Genomic DNA, 21,158 nt, shown 5'->3' with positions numbered 1-21,158 from the left:
GCCCCGGGCAAGCAGCCCCCCGCGGGGATTGCCCCCCCGCCCCCCCTCCCATCTCAGGGCTGGGACTTCCAGGCACCTTCTGTGCTTTACTCCACACCAGCGTGAGAAAGAAGAGGCCAAGCCCCTGTGGTCAGATTGCGGCTGCCATACTGCAACCACATGAATTCTCAGCTTTATTTAGAAAATAAACACAGAAAATAGGTTTTATGAGGCGTGGCCATTAGCCGTGATGCTGTGCTAGGGCCTGGGTGGGGGCAGGAGAGGGCAGGGGGACACCGGGGCAGCCCACCCCAGCGGCACCTCTCCCGGCCTCGGCCCTCAGCAGGTTCTCTGCGCGGGTCAAAGCGCCCCAGCCAAGGCCAAGGCTGTGTCACAATCCAGCTTGGGGGTTTTACAACTGCCCGGTTGAGTGACTCGGTAACAAAGCTAAAAGCAAATGCTTTGATAGCTTATTCCCCACCAGCAGCAGCGAGGCACAGCCGAAATGAGCAGCAAACAGGGTCTGCCCTGGCCCCGTGGCATGGGGTCAAAGCCAGCTCCGCATCCACACTCAGGCCTTGGCTGAGCCAAGCTGCTTTGAGCAGCTTTCTACCCTTTCCCCACGACTGGAGAGCACTCAATTTTGAAACAAAATGGTTTTTTTGAAGATAATGCTCAAACACATGCATTTTCCCATTGTCAAAGAGAGAATTTTGGCTTGAAGTTTGGGTTCTTACGACTTCTTAGTTGATACTCTGCACTGAATTCTGTATAGTTTTGCTAATATTTTCTCTGTGTAAACCAAATATTTTGTTCACAGACTTTCGTCTGGCCTGTGTTCAGGACGTACCTGCAGTACAGAAGCAGGGGCTGCAGCAGCTCACGTGGACACATCCATCCAGCACCTTTCACCATCACACTGTTCTGCTCTGGCACCTGTTTGCACCATTAAGACACTCTCAGATGTATTTCAGATGTGGAGGGCTGGGACGTGACTTCAGAGGACCTGAACTTTATATACAGGTGTCTTGGACTTGCTAGTAGAAACATGGTTTGAAACTAATGAAGATGGTGCTTGAAGTCAAGGAAGAAGCTGCCTTTCTGAGTGCTTTGCTTAAAGATGTGTGCAATGCTATTGCTTCTCCCCTGCCTCTGGAAGCTTTCAAGAACCCCAGCAAACCTGCACTCAGAACAGCTATCTTCTGTGAGCACCAAACCTGCTGGTGCTGTCTTCTAGCGCCTTCCGTTGGCCACCAAGCGGGGACATCCCACAGGGAATGGGTTTTGCCTAGTGATAGCAAACAGTAGCTTGCCGAACAATGGGAAGGGCATTAATGCAAACTCTGCTGAACCCCACTGCCCCTACGGCAGCTGCAGGGCAGGGGTGTTTGTGCTGGTGCTGTCTGGGATGAGAGCACCAATGGCAGTGCCAAAGCTGCCCAGTGAAGATTTTGGCCTCACTTAAAGTTTAAAAAAAAATGCTTTCTAGACGGCAGTGCAAGGTAGAGGCGGGGTAACATTTCATGAAACTGCTGCAGCCAGAAAAACACAAAAAAGGGTTTTCATCTGCTAACTTCTTTTGGTGCATAATTTATACCTGCAGAAAGCAGTCTTCTTCCACGGCCCGGTGCGACTGCTCTAGATGAGGAGGTCTGCATAGCTCTACCAGGCATGTGTGCATCTGCATAGTTATAGCAACTAATCTCCCGTAAGACACTTAGAAGAAATTATGATAGATGTAGTGAGCAACAGTTTTCATCGGTGGAATGATTTAGATGAATGATTTTCAGGCTGTTTCCTCCCACCTTTCTGCTAAATGGACTCTTCACTGCTTCAATTAAGGAAAGGCTAGTACTCTAGGAAGCAGTGGCAAGGAAAAAAATGAAGGTAGAGGTATCAGTAAGACCTTTTTAATTACGCTTTACCGGAACCTCTGACGTAAATCATACTGAAATAAAAATATCCCCAGTGTATTAGAAGAATTTAGGCTCATTTGATTGTGCAGGGACCGTGAATGTGATCACAGGCGAGTGCAGCTGAATTAGGGTCAAACCCAGAGCCCTTCAGTACCCAAACCGCACCGGGGAGGGTACGTACATGTACAAAGACAGGAAGACCAAGCAGAGTGCAATCAGCACAAAACATTCAAGCACTGTAAATGCTTTTCAGACACTCCTTTTGCAAAAATGTAATAGCTTTGCTAACAGTGAGGCTTAGAGGGGCAGCACCTGGCACCTTCCTGCATGCCGCTCACACCCACCGCAGCAGCCATGTGCGGAGAATTGCTCATCCCTCGCTGAGTGCAGGACTCGTCCAGCGGCACGAAACACCCCCCTTCCCAACCCTACCTACCAAAGCACGCAGCTTAGTAAGAGTTAATCCAGGTATACTATAATAAATGAAAGCTTGCATAATTGAAAAATAGCTGAGCCATTAATCTTTCTTCCTGGTACCTTGAGTCCTCTTTAAAAAGATTATTTTGTCTTCAGAGACAGCTTTAATGCTACTTAGTGAATCACTTATAAATGAAGGATTTTTCCCCCCACTCTGTATAGGGACAGGCTGACTACTACAGTGATTTTGTCAAAGAGACAATTAACTTTTGTCAAATATACAAAGGTAACAGCTGTTCTCCACAACTACTACTATACTGAATTCAGCATATTTAAGGCCAATTTGCCTAGTTGATTCGACTGAGCCTGCTTAGTGACAGTGACATATTGATTCCGTTTAGCCAGACCTGGGGAACTCCTCGTGCTTACCAAAATAACTAGCAGCCCTCTGAGCACCCCCAGGAACAGGTGGGTTAACACTGGATAAAGAATACCAGGCTGAGAAATTCAGAACCCCAACATGAACTCATTCAAAGGTCTTTTGGTGTCCAGCTTTGAAGGAGGGAGGAGATACAAGAAGGAAGGACAAATGCAGAAAACCAGGGCACCAGGAAACTTCCCCTCAGCTTCTATGCTGAATGTCTTGGTCGCAGACAGGGTGCAGGCAAGTCTATGAATTCCCTGCAAAAAGCAGACACCAGGCAGGACCATGGTTTTTCTGCTGCAAATAACTACCGGTGAGCTGCAAAGGCAATTTTGTAGCACAAAATCATTCCTAACACAGAGGTCCCTGAGCAGAAATGCTCAGCTGTCTCCCTGGCCTGTGTCTTACCAAGCTCCTGCTCCATTTCCCAGTTCCTCACGTGCAGCACAAAGATGCTGAATGAAGCTGCGTCCCTCCCCTCCCACCACATCAGCCTAGCCGAGGACTCATATTTATTTCCAGCAAGAACAACAGACAATAAAAGTTGTAATTTCTCGACAAGTGGGCCTTTTGACTCAAGCAATGGCCTTTGGGAGAGACACATAGGCAGATGCAGAAACAGGGCTAATAAATCCTTTGCCACGAAAGCTACTCCCATGCTGTTTAGTCCTGGATGGGATGCAGAGGAGCCCTGTAGGGCTGCTCCTGGTGATGGGCAGAGTAGGTTCCCTTCACCCCTGAGCAGACCAGATGAGGGTTTAGAGGTCTCTCCTGCCTCCCATACCAATACCAGCAGCCTGCAGTGGTTTAACGCCACCAGGATGCGGTGCTCAGCCGTTGGAGAGCTTCAGCACGTGCCTTTCCAGCACAGTCTGGTTTTCTTGTTTAAGATTCTGGTCTAGGCCCCAGACAACAGAGGTTCGTTCCTTGGCACAGTCTTAGACTCCCTGAGCTGACAAACACAGCTAAAATAAGCCATTTAGTCCACTGTGCATCATGGCAGTTATCTTCAAAAAAAAAGGACTAACACCTTTTTTCCCTCTCCTTGTCTCAATTCTGGCCTTAAATCCAGAATGTGGCCAAACCATTACTAAAGGGGGAATCACCATTATCCATCCACAACTCTCTAGCCAAACACATACAGCAGTAGTTCTTCTCTCCCAAACTTTTTTCTTGTCCATTTGGACTGTGCAGCTATTTACTGCAGAGGCAATGCAGCTGTACTGTGCACGGCATAAGAGAATCCCAGTCTTGGGAAAAAAGCACTAGTTGCTTCAGCAATAAATAGATGAATACAGCAGCTTGCCCTGAGCTGCCATCACAGAAGAGATCAACAAACAAGCAGCTCTATTTATGCCATCACGCTTGCATAGAAACTCCAGACAAACTAATAACCTCGTGTTCAGCCACTTCCCCTCTTTGTCCCTGAAGCAGCAGCCTCACGCAGAGCGCACAGCTCACTCGCCCAGAACAGGCTTTTTTGTTAATCACTCAAAAAGCTGCGGACACAGGCCTGTTCATTCAGCTCAACTGCTTAACGCTGCAGTTTAAATAAAAAGGAAAAGAAGGAAAACTTTGTATTCCTTTCGTACCCTGAATATTAAATGACACCATCAATGTTGCCTTGGGATGCAACATCAAACCACTTCCTTTGCTCCGAGATGGGATTTAAGAAGAATGACTTTGAGGCTGACTTGCCATTTCAAATCTCCCATTTTTTCCCCCATCTCAAACTCTAGGACACAACATGAATGAAATCAGAATTAGCCTTGTTACAAACAAGTGAGGGGAGTGACCTAGATTCACTTTGCCTCTCAGAAGGAAGTGATGGCATAAGTTTAAAACCCACCATACGGGGCTGTCAGAGGCAGCACATTTAGGTCAAAGTTTGTTGCGATCAAATCATGCTTTCCGAAAAGGCTTTTACTAGCGGGATGATTTGTATGGCAGCAGCTGAATTATGCATGGGATTTGTACAACCTCTGCTAGCAAATAACTCCAGCCCTTCCGACATGTGCGGAAAAACTCAAGCTCTTCCCTGCAGCATCTTCAGTGGCTTGAATCCAGCTCAGAGACCCTGGGGACACACTTCATGTTGGGCTGTTGGCATAGCTCTCGCCACCAGCCACTTCAGGGAGCATCCCTGTGCTGTGCCAGGCTGGAGATGGTCTTGCTGCAGGTCTTGAGGTGCTAGGATGAAATGTCATTTTTAAAATGATCTTACTGAATCCCATCCAAAAAATCCCAGATCAGAGGGCCTGCTCCCAATGAAGGCAGCCTGGTTGTTGTGCGGAATGCTGGGGCTGCTCAGATGACAGCTGAGTGGTAGCACAGGACTCTGCCCAAGTGACAGTCATGCTGAAGGAAATATATGGAAACGATCAGGCTGGTGGGGTTTGTTGTGGTGAACTGGGAAAAAAAAAAAACCACTCAGGAACGGCCACAACTATTTACTTCATTAAGCTAGGACAATTCAGTTGATGTATTTTGTGGCTAACAAATCTTAAAGAATTTTAAGTGCTTTAGTATCTGAGTAAGAAGATCCTACCTTGCCCAACAACAGGCAAGTTATTCAAGGCAGTGAATCTGAAAAAAAAAAAAAAAAAAAAAGGAAAGCAGAGCAAAGAAACTTGATTCATAACAGACTGGTCCCCCAAGACAGGGGCCCTATTTGTCTTCAAGATCTGCCTTGAACTCAAGCAAAATAAGGACCACTCATTCTCCTCACACTGTCCCCATGAAGCGTGTGCTCAAATGTGGGTGGGGAAGGCTTTCCCCCTCACACCGAGACCTCCTGGGGTGGCAAGAAAAAAAAAAAAAACAACGAACTGAACACTTAGTTTTCCCATTGAGATTCCTTATCCAGTCCCTCTTTCTACCAGTGAAAACCACCAACAAACCCACTCCTGCTCCTTACAGGTCTCCTTCTGCCAGTCCCTTCCCTCTCCACTCCTTCTGCCCCGACATGCCACGCACAAGGAACGCGGCTGCTCCCACAGCCTCCCGCCTCAGCATCGGCAGGGATGCTAACTGGGTCACTCTCGGTCTTCCTGGTGCAGCTCTCCCAGACTCTTGCCTCCCTTTCTCTCCTCTTTCTTTATTCCCCCTCCCCAAGCCCGGGGTCTATCTCAGTTAGGGGTCAGCTGGAGGGGTCAGGTCAATCTTTTGGACACACCAGGGTATTACCCAGTTTACCACCACCTGTATGCAGAGAAGGGACCTAAGCTTACCTCTGGCTGTGCTTCAGTCCCCAGAAAAAGGGCTAGTTAGTGCTTCACAAGGAGGTAAGACTGGTTTCTCTCCTGTAGAGCCTGAAGGGAAAGTGCTCTGCTCCACAGACAGTGCCCAAGCAGAGGTGCTTGATCTTTTCTCCAACACCCCCAAAAGTTTGCGTGGCATCTCAAATGTTCAGTGTTGGTTGCCAGGCTCCTGACCTTGTTGTGGGGGACCAGTGTGAGATGGAAACCGCAGGGGTGCTCTGGGAACTCTCCCCTCCACATTCCCTCCCTCCCCATCCCTGATTTGCATTGCAGTTTGCCTGGATGCACACCCACCTGCAAGCATTTTGCGTGCACCCACTTTGCTCCCAGCACTACGTCCAAGCTGCTTTTCCAGCTGGGGGTGGCACAACCTGGCAGGGCATGGGGCAAACCCATCTGGGCTCTGGCCAGCCCAGCTCCTTGGTGCCTGTATCAGGTAACACTGCCACTGGGAGCAGTCATGGTTGTTGCCACTCTTGTCAAAATCACTCCATTGTCATTGGCAGCTGCTTTCCAACGCTAAGGCTGAAATTGTCATGGTGGTCCTCTGCAAGTGGAGAATTAACAGCCTTAAGAAAGAAAACAAGGAGACTTTCCTTCCCTGAGCAGCCCCTCCTGACTTGTGGGAGCTGTGACTCAAGCAAGCTTCAGGAGCGCTTGGCACTAACAGCCTCGTCACAAGCCACCGGCGCAGGAAGGACGGCGCGACTCGCTGCACTCCAAATACCGAGCTCTTCATTATGTCCCAAGCAGCACCTCTGCGCCTGCAGTAATGGGGGCTCACTACATCCGCGGCTGATAGCCAGATCCTGTTTTTGCTTTATCCTCATTACAGGAAATAGCCTGCTCAGACCCAGCAGCCAGTGGAGATGTTTCCTCTCGTGAAGTGGATTGCTTTCTCCTGTCAATTACGAGCAGAGAGCTCGACAGCCCTGCGCAAATTGCTGGGTGAAAGCATAAATAGGAGTACACGGGAACCGATTACAGTCTGGGTGGCAGGCTTGCTTAAAAACAGCTGATGGAAACACAGAGGTCAAGAGAAATGAAAAGCGTAGATGTGATGGCAATCACGGCTGACACAGCAGTGCCGTTGAGCCAGGGGGGACATGTGGCCCCCACCTGTCCCTCCAGAAGCACAGCCGTCCACTGTGGCAGTGCGGCAGGGGTTAACAGGGGCTGCACTGAATTGACTCCAAAGCCACAGGTTTTTTCCCCAATGAAGAGATGCCCTTTTCTCATGCTGCTGATACACGCTATCGCTTTGGCATGTATCAGCAGCATGCATGCTGTAGCTGGGAATCTCAGCACCCCTTGGGGAAAGCGAAACAATTCTCCTCTCTCACCCCACTCCAAGCAAAAGCCCCAGTTTCACCAAATACTCCAGCACACCCGCTGGAGGTGTCTCAGAAACCCTGTGGGGTTTCTAAGTTGTGAGGAGCCAGGTCTCTGGGCCGAGGTTGCACACCAAACCTTTACACAGCGCACAGCACCAGTGCTCACACGGCCCACAGCAACTGCCCTTACCTGGGGAAGTCCAGGGTGGTTAAATTTCAGCTGAGCATCATAAACAGGCCCTTGTCTTGATGGGTTCCTATTCCAGAGAAAAGAATAAGAAAGCGTGTGTGCGTTTTAACCAATGGTCTCAGAGATGGTTTCTTCAGCCCCACAGACCTGCTGGCTCCTTCCGGGCCAGGTTCACAGCCCCCGCTGTCCCCCTGACCCTGCCTATACTCCTTCTTTGGGGAAAGGAAGCAGAGATGTCTCTTCTGCCTGTAGGTCGGCCCTGGTTTGGGGCTGGTTCAGCTTTTCTGCCTGTTGCTGGCAGCACCGAGGTGAGTGCCCATCTCACAATGCTCACTTTGCTCTGCCCTCTAGTACCTTGCTGCTCATGAGCTTCCACTGGTCTTCCAACTACTCCTCATGGCCTGGTCTGATCTTCAGCTGTCCCCAGACCTTCAGCCTGTCACCATAAGGCCCATGCCAACACCCAACATATATGTGAAGTGTCTGTCGTGGTTTAAACGCAGCCAGCAACCCAATACAATGCAGCCACTTGCTCACCCTCTCCTGCCCAAGGGATGTGGGAGAGAATTGGAGGGGTAAAGGGAGACACACAGGTTGACATAAGAACAGTTTAATAACTGAAATAAAACAATAACAATAATAGAAAGTACAAACAGGTGATACACCATATGATCACTCACCACCTACCAACTGATACCCAGCCCATTCCCAGCTAGTGATCCTGAAATACCAGGATCCTGAAACCACAATCCCAGAAGCAAAAAAGAACCTCCCCTTCCTGGCCACCCGTCCTCTCTACACTGAGCATGATGTTACATGATATGAAATATTCCTCTGGCTAGTTTGGGTCTGGTGCTCTGGCTCTGCTCCCTCCCAGCTTCTTGTACACCTGCACACAGGCAGGACGTGGGGAGTTGGAGAGACCTTGATCTCTCAGCAGCAACTGAAAACATCAGTGTATTATCAGCATTCTTCTCATACCAAATCCCATACTGAATCCAAAACACACCAAAGCACTATTCCAGCTACTAAGAAGAAAAATTAACCCTATCCCAGCTGAAACCAGAACAGCATCACTCACGCTTTCTCTCATCCTGCCCACCTCTTCAATAGCTCCATCCAGTTATCTCCTACTCGGCATTAGCTGCACACTCACACCCGTCAACATTTTTGCAGGTTCTGCAGAAGGGTATTGATTCCTGATCACAGAGCAGTTCTGCCTGAAGAAAAGCCATTGGGTGGGCTTTGAAAACTGACCCGTCTATGCTGTGCAGATCCCTTCTTCACCGTTCCAATTCTGCTTCCCCACAGACCCACTGGGAAGTGGGGTTTCTTCACCCACCTCACCCCAGCCCCCTTGCTTTCCTTCTAGACCCCGCAGGCAGAGCTGCCTATGATTTATTTCCTTGTATTTAATACTGCTAAGTCAGAGGCACCAGAAATCTGCAGCTGGCAACTTCAGGCTGCTTTCCAGCTCCTCCATCCAGAGCTGCCAGCAGACGTTTTCAGTTTTGGTTCTCAGATCTCCATTACAGTCTGGTCTCAAAACAGCGAATCCACCAGCCCTCCAACTGTGCACATTCAACTCCACAGCCTCAAAGCTGTTACAAACGAGCCGCAAGTTCCTCCTGCTTCTCACGAGAAACGGGTATCCCTCCGACGCGTCTTTCTTTGGCGGAGAGCGATACCCTTCAGATCTCTTCAGCACAGTTTGGTGCCTGGTTTTCCCCTCCTACCCAATTGTAGTCTGGTAAGCAAAGACAGCTCCTCAGATCTGGCGATGTTAAAACTCTTCTTTATCAGCAACTCCACTTACCTCTGCAACAAGGTGAAAATTGTGCTTGAATTTTTGCTACTTTCCTGGAGAATTTAAGCAATGCTGAACTGTAGGTCCTCCTGCTGCCTTTCCTTTGGGTCCCCTCTCCTGGGTGTGCTCTTCCCTTCCCACGGGGATTTCTGGGCCCAGGTCTTATTTAGTCATGGAGGAAAAGTGAGAGCTGTGGTTCATAACTCATACAGAATTTCACTTAAGTTGAACTAATAACTTGAGAGAAGAGAGACGGGAATAGAAAAGAGGGATTTGTATGTCTCAGGTTCACCTCACTCCCCTAAAATCTGGCTGAAGAAAGAAAATTTGGAGATGTTAAGTCAGTTATGAAGTTTAACAGGGTTCAGTTATGAAGTTTAACAGGGTTGTATATATTTAAAACGAAACCCCCAATAGATGGAATGAACCCCCCGGTCAGGGTTTGTCCCTGCTCCTGGCTGGGGGCCAAGCTCTCTCCCCAGGAGGAGGGGACTCGAGCCTGGCACGCAGCATGCACAAAAGAGCCCAAAGGAGAAGGCAAGGCTTGCTGAAGGAAAGCTGGATGCAAATCTTAAGGAGCAATACAGATCTGAGATACAGAGAGCTTGAAATTAAATGTAAATTCAACAATGCAAAAAGTTGCCAAAGATATTTAGGGTTTGTATATGTATGTTACATATATATACACATACCCACACACAGAGATAGATATATATATATAAAGACCAACAAATCCTATCTGTATGCAATGTGAGCAAGATGTTGCTATAGTAATCTTAATTTTACATTCCTTACATTAAGAAGAAGATTGCAAGTTGTTTGGCACCCAGACTGTCTTTTTGTTATAGCATGTGCTGCATTTAACCCAGTGGGACTCTGTTCTCTGCCTCTTGGAGCTATGGAAATAGAAATAACTACTAACAATGATATCATCACTACATGGCAGCCTTGGATTCCGTTTCCTTTAAAAAAAGGGGCAAAAGAAAGAAAGAGACAGAAAAAGAAACTGCCTGTGTACATCAGCGTTGATTTTAGGCTTGGACGCAGACATGTCCCTAAGGACAGGCAGGGACCTGGGGAACAGTGTTGGGAGCTGCTGGAGGAGGGGGATGGAGCAAGGGTGTCCTGGGTGGGAGCTGGCAAGCAGGGGGCAAGAGGAGCAGCACCTGCTGCAGATTTCACATGACACTAGCTGTAAATCAGAAGCAAATCCACCAAAGGCACAAGGGTCCCAAAAAGGATAGAAAGCAAAGTGAGGCACCCAAGCCGCAAACATGCTGCCAGTGCCAGTAGGCTTCTCCAAAACCTGACATGCCAGCACAGGACAGGGGTTTTCTGCCCATGCCGAGGGGCTCTGCCTGCAAGATGCGGAAAACTAAAGCTAAAATTCAAACACTTTGCTCAAAACAGCCCCCCTCTCCAGTAGGAGCCCAGATCATCAGGGGGTGGTGAGGGGGCACCCAGTGCCAATGCTGGCTGCACCCTGCCAGCTCTGCACAGCCACGCAGCCAGAGGCCTGCCCGTGCAGGTTCTGAGCACGCATCCCCCCCTCGCTCTCGCATGAGACATCTTTAAGCAGCAAGGCCACGTTCAGGGCTCTCTGTGCCCCCAGCAGGAGCTGAACGGCTTCACAGCAGTGGGGAGGATCTCCAGCAGAAAGCGCCCAGGAGCCACATCTAACACCAAAATATCCTTCTCTCCTCTCCCTCACAGAGCAAAAGCAGGTGATGCAATAAGGCCGCCCCTCAGCACCTCTGCCCTGCAGCAGCTAACCCCTGCCTGGGCTCCCCCCTCCCCAAGAGGGGCTGGGGGCTGCACAGGGGGCTACTGGCCTCCAAAAGCCGGGGACCCAAGCCTCCTAGGGAAGAGGAGAGACATCACTTTGCCTCCCTGGGTTTGCTGGAGCTTTGGGTGCTGACAGAGCCAGGGAAGGTCTGAGGACCCATGTAGGCCCTGGACACGTCCCACGTGCTGCAGAGCGAAGCGCCGCCTTCAAACATCCTCACCCAGCATCGGCTCCTGGGCGCGTTTGTTTTCTCCAGATTGATGGTGTTTACAACTCCAGGTGCCTTCTCAGTCATCTATGATCTCTGGCCGGGAGCAAGTCTCTTTGGGACACTGAGTGACAAGTATTGTTACAGTGCCAAGGAGATGGGACTCTCAACTGCCTGTGGCGGGCAGATCACTGTGAAATCATGATTTATCCGGAGTTAAATTAAGTTATGTCTCCCTTCCCTGCCTGCCCTGGCAGTGGCTGCATACAGGTGTGCTGTATTTCTTCCTCTAAACAGGAAAACATGGGGCCATTTACCAACGGCTGGAGATCAGAAGGTGCCCGAATGTAAACTCCAGGACAAAGCTCATCTGAGCACATTTGAGGGAGGGAGCTGACAAGTGACAAACAGCCGGAGCTGAGTTCGCTCTATTTTGGCTTACGCCATTGCTTGGGGAATCGTGGGAAGGGAAAACGGGTGAATTATTGTCACCTCCAGACTTAAACAAATGGAGGCTTCAAACAAAATTGCGTTGCTTAGACATTCAGAGAGGGAAATATTTACCTCGCATGCAGAAATAAATGTTATAGTTTATGAGTCATATAAAGCCTTTTATGCTGAAAATCCCCCCCTGGATGAGGATGGGAATATTTCTCATTGTGGTCTTGATCCATCCAATTTATTTGCAGAGCAAAAGGATCAGCGAGGGCCTTAATATCCAGAAGAGCTGGCAAGGGGAAAAGTTCTTCCAGTGGGGGCTGGATGCCCACCTGTGTGTCCTCTTCCCAGCTCATCCAGGTCCCTTCACCCCCCAGGCCACCCGCATCACCCCTGGCAGGAGAGGCTCCGCACACGTCTTTGCACAGAGGGTGTTGGAGTCATGGAGTGCCCAGCTGCAATAACAGGGTTGCTTTGCCTTGTGGCCCTCCCATAGGGCCAGGAGATGGAGTGGGGCTGCAGCACCTGGGGCTCCTCCAAAACCCCCTGTTCACAGGCAAACCCACGTTTCAGGAGGGCATGGAGCTGGGTTTGGGTTGTGCGAGGAGCAGAGCAAGGTGGAGCACAGGGCCAGGCAGGGCAGGCAGGAGGAGGGTGCCCCCTCTCTCTGCAGCCCTGGGTGCCCCACCTTATCAGGATTCACAACACTGTCACCCTCTCCTCTCCCCCCAGCCCATTACAGAGATGTGTGCGTGCACTGATACATGGATTAAAGGATCAGCCAAAGATGGGTGGCCCTAGCTCTTGGGGTGCACTACACCCCTGCCACTGGCACCACATCCCAGGGAGACAGCCAGCAGCAGATCCTGAGAGTGGCAAAGGCAGGAAAAATGCATTTGTCTGCAAGGGGTTTGGGTCTGAGGGTGACTGGCAGCGAGTTCAGGCAGCGCAGCAGTGCAGAACAAGCCTGCCCCAATTCTTTACCCTTTTGGAAAAGAGGTTGGTACCACCAGAGCCTCCACTCCTTCCGGAAAAGCACCATTCTCTCCATTGCTGATGATTTATTTGGGAAGAAGCCTCATTTTTCACTGATCATATTAGAAGCACAGAATGGATTACAGCATGAAGTAACCTTGATAGCTGAGAAATTCAGTGTATGCAAATGTGAGCCTTGAATGACTCTTTCTGTGAAAGATTGCCTGTAGCAGGGACGCCTTTGCGATATGACACCAATGAACAGACTGGTATTTAAAAGCAGAGACTTTGCCACAAGCTACAACGTCTACTGACATCTACAAACAGCAGCTCTTCCCTCTGAGCAAACTTGTATCTCTGCTCTACAAACCTGCTCATTTTGCTGCAGAGCCCTACGCCCTTCGGCTTGCCCACTATATCCACACACGTGCACCAAAAGATGCCAGGCTGCCAAAAGCAAACCACTAAGTCACCTGCAGCATCCACGAGCTCCCAGGCTCACCCATACCATTCCCTCACATCCAAACTGCAGCCAGAGGACAGCCAGGAGGGAGCACCAGGGCCTGGGGCTGTTTCATCCTCTCCTGCCTCCCCCAGCCCTTCAGAGCTCAGGTATTAGAGGGGAGCAAGCACAAGTATGAAGAGGGATGAGATGAAACTCGTGTCTTCCCTGGAGTGATGCTGCCCATTGCCTGGGCCACCTGGGGCCAGGCTGCGGCAAGCACCCTCCCTTGGGCATCCCTTGTGGCACCCAGGCTGGACCCGCCACCTCCAACCAGCACAGGGATGCACAGGGATGCTGTGCAGTGCGTGGCAGCTGCCTGAAGATGGCAAGCCAACACTGCAGTTTATAATACATGCAAATAACTCTGCTGGAGGAAGAAGGGGGCTCCCTACACATAAGAGGGCTATATTTTCTTTGCAGCCTGTGTAATGCCAGGGCAGAATTTAAATTGCAGTGTTTATCAAAGAGGTCTGAGTCTTTTTTCTTTCCTCCTCTTTGTTAAATGCTACTCGTCTCACAGAATTTCAAACGGTATTCCTGGTACTGCACCAGTCCTCAAGCCCAAATGCAAAGTCTGAGGAAGAAATTGCAATGCATCCTTTGGCACCAGGGAGCCATAGAGCTGGTGTGTGCATGCAATAATTTATCCTAAGCCTTCTAGTGGCATTTTATGTCTTTTTGCTGTAGTGCTATTACAGCTTTGATTACTCCATTTTTATGTTTGTCAGCACAGCATATGGGCAAGATAATTTGTATTCAAAGTATTAAACTGGTAATGTAAATTATTAAAGACCCAATTCATAAAAGCATTACACACCATATGCAGATTCCTTCCCCTGAACTCTCCCCTCCTCCTCCTCCTCCCCATTTTGCAGACCTGGCTTCACACAGTTTGAGCGGGACCAGGGCCGCTGCCAGCTCCCACCCCATGGGCACCAGGCTTATCCGAGTGGATGTCAGATGAAGACCCAGCACCTTCCTCCTCCTGCTGCTCCTGCACAACTCATGTATCCCCAAGCACCGGTTGCCCATCAGCTCACCTCATTTCAGCATCTCTGAAGACGCACTAGAGAAGGAACTGTTTTCCCATTTTTACCCCAACCCCCCTTTGCTGCAGAGCACCCTCCAAAGCACGTACATCTCCCAGCGCAGCCATGGCAAGGATGCGTTGGAGGGGGCACAGGAGGAGGAGGTGAAGACAACCACTGCGGTGGTCCCACCTCATTGCCCGTCTTGGGTCCACACACAGAGGACGATGGCAGCTTGCCTCTGGTTTTGCAACAGGGGCTGCTAGGCCTGTGGGCAAGCACCCAGCCCTTGCAGGCAACAGGTCACATCTCCCAATGGGATTCCAACAACCACTTCGAAGGGCTGGGGGCAGCAAAACCTGCCAATCCTGTAGGGAAATTGGGCTTTTCAGCTGTAACCCCTGCAATAACAGGCAACTCATTTCAATAGCTGTTTACTAGACCATACACAGTACCATTGTGTTGAGCAGATGCCATCTTCTGTTTTTCTCATTACCAAGATTTACTGTCTTATAAGCTTATTATTGACTGAGGCTTTAGGCTTTCTTCAGGGCTGTGGCCGAGGGGAATGTGAACTCCCAGCAGCTCCTGTTTGCAGGAGCATCCCCTGCCAAAGCCATCAGGACTGACCCAGTACTTGGGGCTGCCTCCCCCAAACCGGGACCCCTCTACCTTCCAGCAAAGGCTTTGGCATCCCAGAAGAGTAGCAGGGAGCTGCAGCGTGCTCTGTCCCTGACATGGAGTCTCCCAAAGCCCCCAGGTCTCTGGCACAGCCCCTCAAGCTCTACCCCTAGCACAGGGCAGTTCCAACACATTGCGCTGCCAGCACTTCTGAAAAATGACATTAAAACGGAGCAAAAATTGGGGCTGTAATGCTTAACTGCACTTAGTCTGAGTAAAATCATCAAGTCTCCTAACCTACAGTCTGGCCCACAGCACACAAATACTTTTCTGGTCCTGCTTTTTGGGAGAAACACACTCCTCCCATCCTGAGGGGAAGAGAAGGATTTTTGTATCCAACTTCCAGAGGTTTGGCATCCTGGGGGCCCGCAGATGACCCCAGGGAAATTGTACCACTTCTCCAGACCTCCTCTCCAGCCAAAAACTGCTGCTAACACAGACCAAGATGCAGGCTCTCCAGGACACTAACACTGAGCAAAAGAGCTGCTTTACCTGTGCATCCACGCATCGCCTGGCGCTCACGAATCGCTCTCTGCAGCAGCTCCCTAAACTCACACGGAGAAAATGTAAGGACATCACGTTTCAACGCCAGTAGGATGCACAAAGGCACCCAAAGAGTAAAAATGCTGCCAGGACCCACCAGGACTCAGCTTTGCTCCCATCAGGTCTCCCAGAAAATTAAAGGCAGTTTAAAAAAAAAAAACCAACAAAAAACAAAGTAGCACAGCAGAAGCTGCCAGCCATTGGTACCACACTGAGACCAATGGTCTGGGTTAGTGTGTGCACAGCTAGCAAGAGCATCCCACACAAAATTTAAAATAAAAAAAAAAATTGGAAGCTTGATGCTTTTCTTCTCTCCCTAAATTCTTCACGTCTTTGATGGGACACAGGCGTGTTTCACCAAGTCAGCGCTTTCAGCAGACACGGCCACATGGCTGCATCAGGCTCAGTCCTCGGTCCCGCTTTTAATTCCCTGGGGCACCACGTCCGGCAGCGACTCGCACGTGTCCTTCAACCAGCCTGTACTAATGCCCTGCCCAGGTCCCCGCTGCTCTGATACCTGCCTCTCTTCTGCAGCATTTTTTTTTAAATTAAAAATCCCCTTGCTTTTATCATCCCAAGCATGACCCAAAGCACCGCCAAGCTCTTACATCTGTTTTAGGGTGATGCATTTGTGTCTGGAGGGCATTCTACCTCCCCCTAAACCACTTCACTGTGGCTGTGCCAGAGATGGGGCAGGGTAGGAATTCCACTGTCCACCTGAACAAGGCCCCTGTCCCAAACCTCTCGGTGCCGGCTGGCTCAGCACGACATTTCCCACCCGGGGGCAGGTGTGACGCTGTTTGGGCAGCAGTGGATGTTTGGTGGGAGCACTGCAAGGCTCCAGCTGTGCACACCTACATTTTGGCACATTGCAGCTGTGGCCAAAATTGAAGCTGCCAAGGCAAGTTGTCCAGGAAGGGGATGGAAACATGAGCAAAGCACTGGAGATGGAAGAGGAGAAACAGCACACTCTGAGAAGCTGGTAAAGAAATGACTTCTGAGGGAAAAACAAAAGCAAAACAAACCACTATCTAGCTATTTTTGTTCACAACATATTTGGAATTCCTTCTCCAATATTGTGTTTTCAAAAAGGCAAAAGCAGTTTTCAACTCATGTTTCACTATCAGAGGAAAAAAGCCCCACGCATCTGTCCCCACCCCACCCGCGGCTCTGTGCCCCATGCTGTGTCCGCAGCGGGATGGGGAGAGGCGCTGGGCAGCGGGGCAGGGCAGGTGGAGCTGAGCCGGGATGGATGGGGCTGCCCGCGGCAGATGCTGGCAGCAGCAGAAGTGGCTCTGTGCTGTAACAATGGGCTCAACTTTGGGAGAACCCGGGTTCACAAGCCCCAAGTTTGGTTTCTCTCCTCTCCCATGCATTTGCTTTTCTGTCAGGCTCTGCAGAGCTGCACCTGCCCAAAAACACAGGGAGCACCGTGCAAGGAAGGGCCCAAGCGCCTGCTGTCTGCATAACACCAGCCACAGGCACATGCATCATTTCTCCCCAAAACCTCAAAGCAGCAGGCAGAAGCGATGCGTGCGAACAGCGCCGTAAAAACCCGAGTGTGTCCCTCCAGCTTCAGAGGATGAGCTTCTGCTCTGCTTGCACTGGTGACTGGGTTTGCACTGAACACACAGAGCTCTGCTTGGGGAGGGTGGGGTGCTCCGTAAATAACAACAGAAATTGTTATTTCAGAATATATCCACTGAGAGCAACCACAATCCCAGCGTGCTGTTCATTTTCGGCACGTTTAACCCATATAATGAAGACGCAACCCACCCCAGCAGACAAGCTAAACAGCAGGCTTCCAGATGTCCACCCCGTTCGCCCATCTCAGACTCCTAATCCCCTACTTTGTCTGAGCTCTAGCTCATTTCTGATGCATTCAGATTATCCAGAGAGCATAACTGCTAGTGAACATCTGAATATTTCCCCCCTCCATCTCACATTTCACCTTGGAGGAGAAGCACTTTACAGAGCCCAGGTCCTTCTTTATCAAGCCAATTAGTGTAACACAAAAGCAGTGAATAGGACCAGGCAAAGCTCACTGGCCTGTAAAATCCCCAATATTTTGAGATGGGCTGTGGCCAAATATGACTGGTTTTTTTCTTTAAAAAAAAAAAAAAAGGGAAAAGCCAAGGGTGAGTAACCAGAGCGCTGGCCTTTCCAACTGCATTAAAAAGAAAACCCAGCAAATTCGTCTAGCATAGAAGCCAGATCATGTATCATAAAGGAAAGTTTACAAACAGAGCAGCTATAATTCCTTCTATAACATTGGAGGACCAAAGTTTGTGAGGAACAAAAGGAAATGATTAACAGGGGAAATATGCATGGTACAAAAAAGACTTTTTAGTCCAAAAAGGGATGTCCATATTTAGAAACACTTGATTCCTGTTGTCAGGGCCCTGCTTTTTCCTGAATGCGTTTCTCCCCCGTGAAAGAAAGAAGTCACAAAGCAAGTTTGTGCGCAGCCATGTCACATGCACACAGGGCACCACTGATTCTCCTCCAGGATTAAGGGAAAAATGTAAAGATTCCAGAGCAAGCAAATAAATAAATAAAAATAATCATGTCCATATTTAGGAGGCGGCTTCTAGCAAACCAGCGGCTCCTCCAGCAGGATCCCCCCTCCTACCACGGGCACCCCGAGCCATTGTTGGGGTGGGATGCACCCGTGGGACCCTCCCTGTGGGGCTGCCTGAGCACCCATGTCTGAAGTGAGAGGGGGGGCTCTGGCCTCCCCTGTGCTGCGGGGCCAGAGGCAGTCCCGCTGCAGCTCACGGAGATTTGCAGCTCTGCTTTGAGAGAGGCTGTCACCTGCTGCAATGCCCCCCCGCACAGCCCCCTCCTGAGAGAGCCTGGAAGGGGGCAAGTGGGGAAGAGACCCTACCAGAGTACCTCTGAAGGGCGGGAAACTCACGTGTAGCAGGATGAGACTATCTATGAAGGTGCTTCCCATCCACACGTTAACTAACACCTTATCTCACCCCACAGCACTCTATTGCTGTTCCCTGCCACCAGAAGGTGTTCTCAGCCCTGGCCAACAAGCTCGCTACAGAAACCCAGCCCAGCCGTGGTACAGCCTAACATACTTCATTGGCTATAGCCATCTCCACGAGAGACCCAAGCATAAGCAACAGCAAACATTTTTGAGACCACCCGTTCCCTTTCATCTACACTAGCTGCTGAACCTTATCTCACAGGGCCGGCTGTGAAATACAGCACCATATGGTCCCCGACACAGAGAGAGACCCTGCAGGCTGGATGCCGTCTGCTCAAGACCTGGAGACCCGCATCCCTCAGCTACCTCCCGCTCCTGTTTCCCACCTCCATCACGACTGTTTGGCTTCGCACACACTATCCGGCGCAGCACGCTCCCAGCCAGCAGCGGCTCACGCATCGCTGTAGCCTCCACCCTCGCCCCGACACGACCGTGAGCACAAAATCTCAGGGGAACAGCACCAGTGGGTGGTCTGAGCTGGCACAGAGCAACAGCCTGCACCAGCTGATGATCCTCCCTAAAGCATCCGACTAGCGGGAAAACACAGGCCAGTCTGCTCCCAGGGTTTGGGAGTAAGTTACACCACCTCAAATCTGCCACTGGGTCCGGCTGGTGGGGCACAGCTGCTTCGCTGGGCAGAGGGCAAGCTGGGGCAGGGCGTGGGAGGAGAAAAGGTAACAGAGCAGGTGAAGAGTCTTTAAAAGCTAAGAGATCTGTGAAACAGCACTGGAAATAAGCGGTGTGGGGGCATTTATTTGGAGGGTTTGGGGTCTTCTTTCCACTTCGCACTTAGAAAGATCAGCCTGACCAGCTGTTGGAGAGTTGTCTCCTTCAGGTGTCACCTTCCAGTAAATGAGAAGCATCAAGGGGAATCTTCCCTGGGTCTGCAGGAGCAGTTCTTGGTGCTCCCCGCAGAGGAGTAATCACGTTAACGAAAAAGGCAAAGGGCTGAACCTGTAAGGAAGACACCTTCGCTTTCTCGCCAGGCAAAGCAGTGAGGGGATGACAGTGGCACACCGCAGAGACGCACGGGGAATAGTAGCAAACAAACAAGGCCAAATCCTCCTACGTTCAAAGGCTTTTTGCAAGTTGCCCTCAAGGTTCAAAATACCAGGTCGGCTCTAGCTGATTTTTTTTGCTAGACAACTCTCTCTGGTGGGGAATTACCAATGAATGAAACACGAGTGACAGTGAGGAGTGAGAGATCTTTCCTTACTTTAAGACTATTTGGTGAGGTTTTATTCCACTTCCAGACAAGCCCTTGGAAGAAAGGGTTCTCTTTGAGACTTTTACCAACACCTTGACCTCTGAGCTTGGTTTGAAAAAACTCCCAGCAGCTTGCAAAAATTGTTACTATATGAAGCAGCAAAATAAAGCAATAGAAGACCCAGCGCATGTTCCCTGCTGCTCTCCCTGTTCAGACTGGGGAGCGACCTTCGCCAGGAGCTGCAGATAGCAATACCTTAAAACAAGCCAAGCCCAGGAAAGGTCCCCAGCCTGAGCTCTAAAACTAAAGAGAACAAAACTTGACAAGCATTTTTTTAAGAAAAATGGAGACCTAATTGCTCCTGCTTCCACCTTTCTCAAGCCTCTTTTGCAAGACGATGAATTATGCTGGTACATCCCAGGTAACACATAGTAAAAGAGCAATCACACAGTGATTAGCAGCAGGCAAGAGACATTTGTCTCAAACAATCCCTCAAACTACTTCACCCTTCTACACATAGTCATTTTCTAAACTAACATAAAGCAAATCTTAAGCTTCACAAATAAGCAGTTAAAAACACTTACAAGTAATAAGCTCTTAGAACAGCAAAGCAAGGCCCATGTTTGATTAATATTTTTTTAAAAGAGCATTTTTCTGACTTGAAATACCTGAGGGAGCTTTACAAGGGGAGGGGCTGGGAAGAAAAAGCAACTCTCTCACTTGTAGCATCCTACCCGCCTCTCTCCTTCCACAGGCTCGGCTACAGCAGCACGCACAGGCGTGTGACACTCGTGCAGGGAGGCTGCTCCTGCTCCTCGGGGGTCTTGCTGGGGAGCACCCAGCCAGAAACAAGACGAGGTGGCAGGAACAGGGCCAGAGCAGCAGTACCCTGCACTTCAGCAGCTCAAAAGTCAACCACAAGCAGCATCGAAACACCCAGTCCCACAGCAATGCTCAATTCCCAGCTGTGATTTTCCTGGCTGCTGGATTCAGCTGGGACACAAAGTCAACTGTGTCAGGGGACGCAGTTACAGAACAGGCATCCTCTTACCACAATTAATACCTTTTCATCTCTCAGTATCAATAAAATAAAGATTTGCTTTTATACATCCCAGCCTCCAAAGGTCCTAACCCCACCACAGCGCCAGTTTGCTGCTCTACACAACACCCAGTCCTGGGGAGGTTACTTGTCATCTCTGCTCCAGCTTAAGAGAAAGACTAACACTGGTCTAGCTACTGTGCCACTTCCAGGAACAAGAGGAGGTACGCACCACCTGGGAGACAGAGCTGTCAGCTCTAGCAGGGCCGTGGCTGCTTCCTCCTGCCTAATTTAGGGATCCAGGAGGGTGCTCAGGGAAGAGCTCTTAGCAGCAGACAACTCCAATCAAGATCGTTAGCACAGGCAAGGAGCCACCCCTCATCCACATCCCGCTTTAGCATGTACATATCAGACCTATCAGAA

This window comes from Athene cunicularia, assembly GCF_003259725.1.
Source record: "Athene cunicularia isolate RWA chromosome 4 unlocalized genomic scaffold, athCun1 chr4_part3, whole genome shotgun sequence".
In the NCBI taxonomy this organism is placed as follows: Eukaryota; Metazoa; Chordata; class Aves; order Strigiformes; family Strigidae; genus Athene; species Athene cunicularia.
This window is presented reverse-complemented; position numbering follows the sequence as displayed.